We start from the raw sequence: 12,760 nt of genomic DNA on the forward strand, positions 1-12,760 counted from the left end.
AAATATGTTGTGTCCAAAAGAAAATTATTCAATATTATGTGGATCAACTATAGTATATCGTATAAGCAAGCAGTTTTCTTTTTTCACAAATCCAATTTTCTCATATATTTTCAATCTTTTCTCAAATTTGTTATAAATTAAATCAAGTATAAATTTTTCAATTTTTAGTAAGAACAAAGTTAATAAAAAAATTTTATTTTATTCTCTTTAAGAAGTAATCCTTTCTTTTTTTGTTGTGAAAGTGAGTGTTGTATATAAATCAAATAAGGAGTATCCTGATATTAAAAAAGGCTTTTTAAAAGTTTTTCGTTTAGCATACCTCGGTAGTAGACTCGGTAGTGGATTTATATAATCAAAAAAAGTATTCAGCAGAATAAGCAACTAAAAAATAAGCAAATTGCCTAGAAAATAGTAATTATCTGATAGTTTTACATTCTTAAATTGGACTAAAAACAAAACGGTATGAGATATCAATATGATTTTTTTTTTCTGAGCAAAGAGGAGTGTTTTAAGTTCAGCGTGTCTACTTCCTAAATAGATAAACTGATTTTGTTTTCGTTTTTTTGTTTGAAAGGTAATTTTTTCGAGAAAGTTCTGAGCTACGATCCAATTGTTACTTTTGAGTTCCGTACCGGATAACATCTAGAAAAGAGGCGATGTTTTCCAAACGATTGGCCAGATTTTCTTGAAGCATATCTATGAAGTCTTTCGATCGAATTACTTTTTAAACAATCAAACAAAAAATCAAAATCAGTTCCTCCGCTTAGCAGCTGCGATGCCACAAACGAATCGATCAGACCTGATTTTTTATTGAGGGTTTCTTTAAATTTTTAATTTATGTGTTATTTAATTTTAAACATTGTAATTTTTATCTTCACAAAATAGATTTCTTATGCAAAAATTTCTTGCAGATTACTGCAAACTTTCTCCATTTTTTTAAACAAAAACACAATGGATCAACCGACTGACGGATAGATTGATTATAAAAATATAAATATAATAAATATGACTTTAATAAAAATCATTTTTCATTTTTTAAATGTTAGGTAAGTTAAATAAGACGACCTCTTTATGTAGATACATAATTAGTTTGTTATTTTTAGTTCGGTGTAGCACCTACACCAAATGTAAGTAAACAAGGATCGAGTTATTTAAAGAATAATAAAATTTTTCTTTTTACTTACACTAAGTTTGGTACACTCAGCTGAAAAGAACGATCTTATAAAACTTTGCTTATGAAAATCTCTATATATTATAAATGCGAAAGTAAGCATGTTTGTTTGTTTGTTTGTGACGCTTTCTCGCTAAAACTAGCGAATGGTTTTTAATGAAACTGTACAGCAATATTGCTGATATATCAGAATAACACATGAGATATAATTTATAAAGATATGTTAATAAAAAAATTTAAAAAATTTAAAAATTAATTTATTTTGACATTACCATAAATTACAGATTTCTGTAAAAATAATTACGACTATTATACATTGAAAAAAATAGCAAATCATACAAACATTTTACCTGTGTAAAACAATCCTTACCATTATTTCGAGTGTTATAGAAAAGGGATAAGCGAGAGCAATCTTTATTAATCTTTACTTTTAAACCCAGCGAAGCGGGTGGGTATCACTCTAGTAATATATAAAGAATACGTAAATAAGAAAAACAATTAATAATATTTGTAATTACTGTGAAAGCCATGTGTGAAAAATGTTTTTATTATAATTTTTATATTTTAATTTTTTTTTTTTTTTTTTTGTATTTGTACTTTTTTTTCTCTGAAATAAAAATAAAGAAGAAAAAAAAAAGTTTATTATTCATCATCATACATTTTTAATTATAATATCGTAATTAAAATTAAATGTATATATATTAATAATTATGTGAGGTTAATTTTATGGTTTGACTTCCATAAATGTTGTTATCAAGTTTTATGGATGACCAAAAATAAAATTTTCTAGAATTGATGTGATTCTTTCTACTTGCTTGTTGGAGGTAATATTTAAAATAAAATTTAATAAAAATCCTTTTGTATGGACAAGCTTTCATTGTACTAAAAAGTAAAAATAATTTTTCTTATAGTCATTAATTATTTTCTACTTTTTAGTAGGTACAATAAAAGCTTGTATATAACAAAGGAAATTTATAAAATTAAAAAAACCCCTCGACAAATTTTTCGGGTACGGAACCCTTAACTCGCACTTCAAACATATCTAAGAAGACTCTTCATTAAACGACCGTTTTGCTTAAAATTTTTTCGAAACTGAACCACTTTTGAAGATCATCGCCAATTTTTTAGTGTTTTCGGATACGGGACCCTAAACTCGCATGTGAAGAACATTCTCCATTAAATTACTTTTCAAACGAAACCAAAAAAATTATAATCGATTCATCCATTTGGGCTCCACGATGCCACAGACAGACAAACACACGCACAAAGCGGTCAAACTGTAACACCCCATTTTTGTTAGTTCGAGGGTTAATAAAATGTCATTGTCAGCTGTTACCCTATTTACATATGCATGCAAAATTTCAGCGCAGTCAGAAATCGAAATGTGGATCAAATTTAACTTGCAAGATTTGATTACAAACAACGCGCAGGTGAAACTAAATAAAGGCTTGAAAGAAATGAAGGAGATTGTTATGTCGAAAATTTTTCGTTTCGGAGGTTTCGAAAGAGCGCCTTCGAAAAATACGTTCTCTCGAAGAAGTTGAAGGAGTTGAAAATTATAATTTTTTACAAGTGAACCATTCGTAAAATTATTATATTTTTCATTATCATTGTACATCGACTTAAATGTTTAAATTTGGATACAAAATTTAGTAAACAAACAAAAAAGAATAAATAAATATGTAGGTTTTTTTTCAAACTAGACCTTTTTCTAAAACTTGGCTTTAAAAAAAATGATAGTTGATATTCGATTACACATTATTGACACTAAAAATAATTTTATCCTTTATCCTTTTTATTCGATTTATACTACATAAAACGTACAAACTGAAGTGAGTAATTCTTTATATTAAACTAAATAGAGGTATTGTAACGTCATTTCAGTGTATGTTTTGTCTTTGGTAATGTTATAGAAAATCAATCAGAAAGTTAAATCCCCAATAAATATATTCTAAACAAGATAAGAATGAAATAAAAGGATAAACATTTCAATTTTATTTATCATTTTATTCATTCAAATAGAAATAAACTTATACATACATACTACCTCTTTATTTTTAACCCTCGACTAAAAAGTTGGGTGTATCTTGTATGTCTCTTTGTGGCATCGTAGCTCCTAAACGAATAAACCGATTTTAATAATTTTTTTGTTTGAAAATTAACTAGATCAAGAGTGTTCTTAGTTATGTTTCAAGTGCTAGTTTATGAATTCGTACCTGATAACAACTAAAAAAGAGGTGATAGTCTTCAAACAACTGAGCAGATTTTTTTTTAAACATAGGTTTGAACAGTCTCGATCAAATTAGTTTCAAACAAAACAAAAATGAAATGCACAGACGAATCGATAAGACATGATTTTCTTTCGGGGGTTTCTTAAAATATTTTATTCTAAGAGTGAAATTATCGATGAAGTGTGTTTGGGGCTCGCAGAATCGGATTTGGAGAAATGCTCGCATAAATGCGATTTTGTACCGAAAATTTATTTACCAAGCCATATTATTGATGATTTGACAATTTGGATTGTCGTTTATGATTTAAATTGCTTTTTTGACCCTAAAATTGTAATTTTCCAGTTGTCGGACGACTGACATCTGCCATTAGAAGAAAATGCCTCAAATGCCCATAGCTAATGTTTTTGTCTCGTGTACAAAGTTTTATCCCATTAGTAAAATCTTTAAAAAAAAAAAGAAACATGTCGTGGGACACCCGGTAGGAACTAGATTCCTTTCTTACCTTGATACATTATAAATGTAACGCTTACTATTATTTTTTCTGAAAATTTAAGGTATTAATTTTACCATTAATTTACTTTAAGTTTTTACTGTATGAAATAATTGTAATATTAGTTTAAAAAAGACATACTTTTGATTTAGTAGCCAACCCCATATGTGAGTACATTACGATGGGTTTGATTAGGATATTTAATATGACACAAGATAAAAATTTCATTGTACTTACTTTTAATTATCTATGGTTTTTCTAACTTCTGATAATCTTCACAACTCAATTTTCTTAAATGATAAAACATAAAATTTGAGAAAAAAGAAAAAATAGAAATTGACAGTTATAAAAAGATTTTTCCTTTTTCTCAAAATTTATGGCAACCTGAATCGATTGATATGCATTTAGTTTCCTATTATTGCAATTTTTTTGGTTTTAACTCCCAACCAGAAAACAAGTATCGTGCGATAAGGAACATAGTTCCAAAAGTTACAATAAACTAGACGTAGTCATTAAATTGAATTTCCGTTTAAATATCTTTTGAAAAGTCCCTTCAGGCAAACTTGGAGATGTCTTAATCAATTTGAAAAAAGTCGATTCCCTTTCAATTTCTATTGTTAGACTAATAACAATAAAAAACTTGCTTAGAGAAGTTAATTCACTTAACAAACGGTATCGAATTGGTTTAATAAACCGTTACAATTCTTTTTTTTTTTAGAATAAAGTCGTTGTAGGTATCAGCTTTGGTCATCATTTCGTTTTTTTTTTTCAATAATCATCATTTTTTATGTAGAATATTAAAAAATAAAAGTGTATGTATTTTTTTTTTTTGTGATAGTGGAATATGTTAACACCTGTAGCACAAAAATTGGTCAAATAAAAGTGGTATGGTCAGGTGCAGCATTCAACAATCCATCTATGGATGGGGCCAACGAACAACGGGTTGATTTTAATAATGGTATTATATCTAATATTTATTATGTTATTAAAGAAATATTATTATTGTTATTAAATTTGTTTTGCTTGATTATGGGGCAACAGAATATACAAACTATAAAAAAACCCTGCAAATGATTCAGAAAAAGGTTTGTTATTTTTGTTCATTGATAATTTCCGTTCTTTTTTAACAATGCAAAATAGTTTTATTCAGGCCATGAAAAAGAATTTCGGAAGACAGAAATTGTAGCTCTGTAAAAGTAGCTTTTGACTGCAACTTTTAAACTTCCAAAATTGGGTTTTTTTAATTTTATATTCAAAAAATACCCATTTCATTAATTCACTGGTAAAACATTTCAATATCAATCAAATCTAGTTATAGAAACATGAAATTTGATAAGGCTGGATTAAACAGAAAGAGAGTGTCTTCATTTTGGTCCACAGGCCAATGCGTTGTAATTTTTAAGTCAGTAAAACTCAAGACTCTTGTCTCAACATACGTTGAGACAAACAAAAGTTATTACCAAAAAAAAAAAAAACTAAACCTTACCAATTTCTGAATTGAGAAGTTGCAATGAATGAATAATTCACCCAAAGCATGTTTAAGTTTTTTTTTTTTTAAATTTAAAATACCTTTTCTTTTATTAATTATTAATAAAAAAAAATAGTTCCATTTTTTGAATAAAAAAACGACTTGTTATTGGTAATGACGTATTTACACCCGTTGAAGCAGTGATCTAATCGCAATCACGCTAATTCACATTTTTTAGCTTGTTTCTATGGAAAGTTATATATGCTTGCGTTATAATATTGTGAAAACCAGTTGAAAGACAAACCATTTATCAATTTTTATATTATTTTATCATTTCCGTGCGTTCTTTCGAAATCGATGTGTTGACGTCACCTTAGTTTGAATTTATAGCTAAGAAAAACATTTTCAATTGTAAAATATACAAAAAAAAAAAAATAAATAAATAATAATAATAATAATAATAATAATAAAATACAAAAACATGCAACTTTTCTATTGTTATTTTAATTCCAGAGCCTCCTGATATTAATTATATTAATTGCCAATAAATAGTAATAAAATTATTACGCTGGTACGTAAATCATGTAGATAATAATTTGGATTAATTTTTAGAATTCAGTATTACCTAAACATATAGCTCTAATTTTCACGTAAACTTTTAAAAATATGTTTATACCTTGAAACCTTCTTAAATGATACATTAATATTAGCAATGAATTTCCTGTCTATTTAACAATTTTTGTTAATTTAAAAATTTGACTGACAATGAAACTTAAAAACAAAATTATATAATATTTTTTTAATAAATAATAAAAATTATGTATGTCCATTTATTTTTTCACTCATCTCACCACCACTGGTTATGAATTATGGGACAGGTGACCCGTGTATGTTAAGTAATTAGATGAAGGACTCAGGTGTACACGTGCCGACGATGTTTTCATGATGATCAACAAACTTCACCTGCTTTAAAAGACTATCACTATATGTAGTAAGTAAGCAGTGTTATTCTTATATGATATTACCTTTACTTATGATAATAATACTTATATGTATCTCTTGTTGCATTTGGAGGTTTATTATTACATACATAGCAGCTTCACCTGCCTTCTCGTCTTCATCAATTTAGTGGGCTCTTAGTTGGCTCTTTTATGGGTTTACTTTTTGAGGGGAATCTAAAACAATCTATTTAACGTAGTTAATTACTATTTAATAGATATATTTTTTTAAATACATTAAAAAAAGCAATAACGATATTTATAGTTGAATCAAACCACATACTGAGCTTATAGTACAATAAATAAGCCGGAAAAAAATGTCAAAAGTGGAAAAATGGGGAACAGCACCGATTTTAATGAACTTTTTTTTTACGTGTTTTTAGGACCCCAAGGAACTTTCCGCTTAAACTAGTCAGAAATGTACGTAGGGCCCCGACGAGGGGCATTTGCGGCCCATTAACTCTGTCACGTATTCCAAAAATCATGCCATTTTTGACCCGAACTTCCACTTTTTGGCACAAAAACGGACAACTAAGTATTTATCGTCCAAATTGTTATCTAGAAGGTATTTTGGTCACTGATAACGAATCTGATGTCAGATAAACGGATTCTGTCACGTGTTCCAAAAACCGTGCCCATTATTTGCTAAAAATTGTACTGTTTAAGTTTTGGTAAAAAAAAAAGGCAAACTAAGTATTTATCGTCCAAACTTTGCTTTATTTGGAACTTTTAGCCGTTGAAAACGAATCCGAAATCGAAGTACACGAATTCTACCCATCTTCCAAAATCTTACCACTTTTGGCTAAGAATTTTACTTTTTGAGGTATATATCGTCAAACTGTGCTTTAGGAGGTATTTTCGGTGGCTGGTTGCGAACTCGATGTCAGATTATACGGTTTCTGACACGTTTTAATAAAATCGTGCCAGTTTTGGTTTAGTTTTTTGGGTACAAAAACGGCAAACTAAGTGTTTATCAAAAATGATTCGATTTTTGGAAGGCGTCATAGAATGCGAGTAATCGGGCATCGGATTCGTAATCAGCGGCCAAAAATACCTTCAGGAACAAAATTTGGACTGAGGTTTTTTTTTTGCATATCATCATTGATAAATTTGACTTAGATCGGCTTGGCTGAAATATAAAAATTAAAAGACAACAGTACCTTTATATTATTTTAGCAGCTTTTCGTATGAATTATAAAAATATTTAAGGTCAAAAATAGAGACAGGCCATAGAGAAAATGCACTCTGGGTTAGGCAGGAAAATAAAAATCGACAGTACTTCGAAGTCACACAAGCAAATCGAATGAACTCAAAAACTCGGGATTAATAGGAAATTTGAAATAACAAAATATTGTATTATTCATACCGTGAAAGTATTGGATAATCAATAATATTTTTGGATCCACTTTCTTCAAATCGAGATAGTGTTTGAAATTTTAATCAGTTTCAACAAGTTCTTAACAGTAGAAAAAATATTATACTGAAAATTATACAATAATTATATAATTTTACAAAGGATGAGAATCGATAAACTGAAATAATAAACCTTTTATTCCAAGATAATTCATAATACTTACATATTGTTTCTCATTGGAGAGGTATTTATATTATTTAAATTAAAATATTAACATTTTGTTTATAACAAAACAAAAAAAAATACATTTTTATAATTCATAGTAATTTTTTAATTAAATTTATTAAATTAAATTTAGAAAATAGAAATAGAAAAAAAGTATTATTTTTTTTGGTAGGTATGTTAGATATTTCTTTCTATCATTGAAGAAGAACAATTAAGAAACACGGCATGAAATATGATGACATGCATGAAATAGCTAACCAATCAACTTAAAAATCGATTTATTACATTTTAGTTTTTATTTTTTTTTTTAATAATAACTTAAATTTATGCTTATCATTGCTTTTGAATATGTATATTGTTTCTTCCATATATATGAGTCCATTGAGTCCATCAAATCCATTCCATATATCTCATCTGAATGATTTTTATCATAAAAAATAGATGTTATAGTAATTATTTAAAATTTAAGTTTTATTTTAATTTATTTATAAATAATATAATTATTAATTTATTTAAATAAGTTTACGTAAAAAATTTGATGAGGCGTCATTACTCATTACGTCCAACGTTCTACAAATTACTATTTTTCAACCTTATGCTAGGATTACACACTCATGCAATTTACAAAAATTTGTTTTAATTTGCACAAATCGTTGCACGTGAACGAAAAACATGAAGTTTGCGCCTACAAATAGTAGTCTAAAATCTTTTTTTCAACTAGGTGCATGAGAAATTGGAATATCAGACAACAAATTAAAAACAGTTTCGGTCGGAGATGTTACATATTCCAATCAAACAGGTACGCAAATTTGACTTGACATTTGACAAAATGGGATCTTAAAAGTTTTTAACGCCCAGATACTAGCTAGTATCTGGACAACTATTTGTAGGCGCAAACTTCATGTTTTTCGTTCACGTTAAAAGTCTAGACTTTTAAACGAGTGTTTATTAAAAGATACAAAATTGCATCAAAAGAAAAATAGTTTCTTCAGGATTTTATGTACATTAGTTGATCTTGCTTCAGAAGCAGATTTGTGCAAACTGCATGATAACCTAAAAGTCTTTAAATAGCTCTTGAACATCATAAGAAGAAAGCATTTTCTTAATTCTTTTTTTTGAAACTAATTTTATTTCAGCATAAACAGGCTTAATTTTCTATTAATTTTTAATATAAACGTTATGCTGAAATTACTGTATTTCATTGCGCCACCACCATAATTTATTGTTTTATATTTTACTTGTTGAAAAAGGGATATTTCAGTAGTTTGCTTATTACAAAAACCGATAACTTGATTAGTTACGTAAAGTGCATTTTTGAGGCTCCAAAACCAGAAAAAAGTTTAGTAAAATAAATCCACATGATTGTCAATCTTTGTGCTTTGTATCGGAGGTTGACCGAACTACATATTAACACAGTTGTGCTTAAAATAAATTATCGAAATATGATAATGGAATGGTATGAAGAATACATACATTATTGTTTTAGTACAGGATTATTCAATAAGATAATACCACATAAATGGTACTACGTAATTTTTAATTTGCTATCATTTCAGACTATACTATCATTACAGATACGTGTAGAGGTGGAAATTTTGTTTTTCCGAGCTGCTGTACCTTCCTTCACTCTTCCAAAGTTAGCCACGTAGCCATATTCCGTGCGAACGAAAGAATATTACAAAATAATTTATATAAGTGGTAAAATAATGTTGAATAACCCTGTACAAGTATAGCATACATATTATGTGCAGTCTATGGAGTTTTTCAATATTCAAATTATTGCATTTCAAAAAACAATTTTTCTAATTTATTGAAGATGTTAAAATTGTAAAAGGTATAATGAACTGTGTTTACGTTAAAAACCACATATTATATGATTAAAATAAATAAAAAAGTCTTTCGACCGTGACAGGACTCGAACCTGCAATCTTCGGATCCGAAGTCCGACGCCTTATCCATTAGGCCACACGGTCTTGTTGGAAAACTGTCTTTTTTTACGTATTTTTTACAAAAGTTACATGTTAAATTTATTGATTTCTGTTCAATTTAGAAATAACAAATTCTATGTATCACAAATTAAATACATAATTCGCAATTTGTTACAAAAGGAATATCTGTTCGTAAAAAAACTATTCGTTAATTTGGATGACATCAAATTTTTTTAATTCAGTTTAACTTTGAACAAAAAAACCATATCGTTGAAATTAACGAAATATTCGTTAAGTTACACATAGTTGTTTGTTTAATTTTCAGATGTCTTACTTAAACTTTGCTTGGGTCACATAAACAACGGTCTGATGGTCAATACTATCTAGCTGAAACAAAGATAGACATCAAGGAATATGACCAGATCTAAAAAGGTTTTCTCATTGAATTGCCTTTATTAAATTGATTTCGTACCATCGTTGCCTTTTTTTGTCCGCTTGTTACTGTTAGAGAAGCTTAAGAATTTTTTGAAAGTACAGGTAATTAAGTTATTTTACAGTTTTGAAAGAAAAAGTTTTCAGCAAAAACTAGAATTACGTAGATTAATTCCGTTCTTTAACGTTTATTGCCTCGATTGAAAAAACTATTCGCGGTTAATCCTTAAATTCCTGATTATGGAAGGATTTCTCTAAATTAATACATAAGCCACAATGGCAAGTCCTGTGGTAGACTTATCTTCTAATTCCCAACTAGCATCCTACATTGATTAAAGAAGTTTATGTATTAAAAGCATTTAAATGATCTGATGTTTATAAAAAGGGAACTCCATTTGGTATTTTAATTGGTAGGTTTGCCAGTAGATGTCAGACCAGTAATTAAAAGAGAGGTTAGGTGTTTGACACCTCGATACATTGTTGTTAAATAGATATAAGGCATGCTTGTAAGTATATATATTTCAAACTCGAATTGACTAAGTACGTTAAAAAGGTACTTTATTTAAGAGATATATTTTATATAAAGATACTTATCTTAAATTATTTAAATATTATTGTTTTTCTATCTTTGTTCTTGTTTTTATAATTAGCTATCTCATTCATTTGGAATGTTTTTTTAGGCTATTGATATATTTACACGTGAAAAATGTTTTATAATAAAATTTAGATTTAGGAATAAACGAATTTTGAAAGAAATACTGAATTGAAACCACCACTAGGATATGTGCCCCTAAAAAATATAGTAATATTTATTTTCTAGAACTTCGCTTATGATAAATTTTCCATTTTTCGAATAGCAACAGAAAAAAGAAAAAAAACTTCAAATATGTGTTTAAGAATACTGATAAATATATTTCCGTAAAGTTTGCAAGTTTAATGAACAAGTTTGTATTCATTCACTTGATTTCTTGTTTTCGAATACACGTTTCATTCCCGTATGTTTTATTGGGACCAAATTAAGTTATATATTTTTTCAAAAATGCTGGAAATATGTTTTTTATTCAAATAATATTCGGGATAGGTTTCAGGTTAAATAAAACGCTCCATTCAAATTTAAGTATTTCACGTGAAAATTACAGAAAGCATTATTACCGACGTGTTAACGTGTAACCTGACTTGGATTTTTTTTATCAACAGATAAAAACTATAATAATATGTTTCACATGTGTTTCATGAAATTTTACTTTGTGAATTATATTGGCACTTTCATCAAAAATTTACAGTATCGCACGTATGTATACCTATATTTATCGATTTTTTTGATAGCGAACGCGAGAAGGTTGGCTTCATTTATAAATATAAATAATGGCAGCAAATCATATAAAGATGAGTCTTAGAGAGGCGGGATACAGTTAACTCCTACTTTCTATAGTGTGGATTGTGAAAGGTCATCAGGGCAACTGACCTTAGGTTATCAACAGAGATGTATTCATAAGAAATCACATTTTCTTGGCCCAATCATCGAAAATACTTTTAATAATTTTTCATTTTGTTCTCTTCATACTATACAAAATTAAAACAAAGAACACAAATTTAGGAAGTACATTTTTACATTTTCATAATTTGCAACCATTGAATTGACGCTCCGAAATAAACATTCAAATTTTGGTGGAAGTGCAGATAAGTTATTTTAATTATTTATTTCGAAATTTTATTTATTTTTATTGGGAAACAACGCATTACTGACCTTTTCTGTATGACATATCTTACGTAAATCTGAGTCACTAATATGGAAATATTTGCATGTTAATTCTGTTTTTGAGTTTTACATTGTATACAACAAGTTTTATTGCAAAAGAGTTAAATTTTATAACAATTTTGTATTAAATATTTTCATGAAGTGGAAAAAAATAAAAAAAAAACTATCGCCCGAGCAGGGACTTGAACCCTGGACCCTTGGATTAAAAGTCCAATGCTCTACCGACTGAGCTACCCGGGCTGTTGTAAGAATCATCTTAAAATAACAGTACTATCAACATTTATTTATTTCCTTTAAGTTCAAAGTCCACCTCTTATATTTATCAAATAAACTTTTTCGTGAATAAAATCGTGATAATAAGCATTATAATAATATATCGATATAATTTTTTATATATCACATCCACTTACACCCTCTCGTGGTACCGATTATTTCTCACCAAACTATTTTTTTTATAGGTATTAAAATATTTTCATATTGAAATGATCTATTGTAAAAAAAAATTCTATTTATTTTTAATAAAATGAAATAAAGATAATAATTTTGGTGTTATTAAAACTATATATATGTTTATCTCACTTGCACTCATTAATACAGAATGTTTCAAGAACATTTCAAAAGGGAAAACTTTGCATATGATACGACTTTTTCTAATGTTCAGAATTTTTCAAGAAGAATCGTTCAACCGAAACCAAGAACGATTT

The 12,760-nt window shown here is 27.9% G+C and overlaps 2 non-coding genes across 2 annotated transcripts; both read right to left on the reverse strand.

The window, feature by feature from the left end:
• Nucleotides 1-9,837: 9,837 nt before the first annotated feature.
• On the reverse strand, nt 9,838-9,910 carry Trnar-ucg. Its single transcript has one exon. It is a non-coding gene; the product is annotated as a tRNA-Arg (tRNA).
• Nucleotides 9,911-12,223: 2,313 nt separating this feature from the next.
• Trnak-uuu lies at nt 12,224-12,296 on the reverse strand. The gene has a single exon. It is a non-coding gene; the product is annotated as a tRNA-Lys (tRNA).
• Nucleotides 12,297-12,760: the final 464 nt, after the last annotated feature.

This window comes from Chrysoperla carnea, chromosome 1 (genome assembly GCF_905475395.1).
Source record: "Chrysoperla carnea chromosome 1, inChrCarn1.1, whole genome shotgun sequence".
NCBI lineage: Eukaryota > Metazoa > Arthropoda > Insecta > Neuroptera > Chrysopidae > Chrysoperla > Chrysoperla carnea.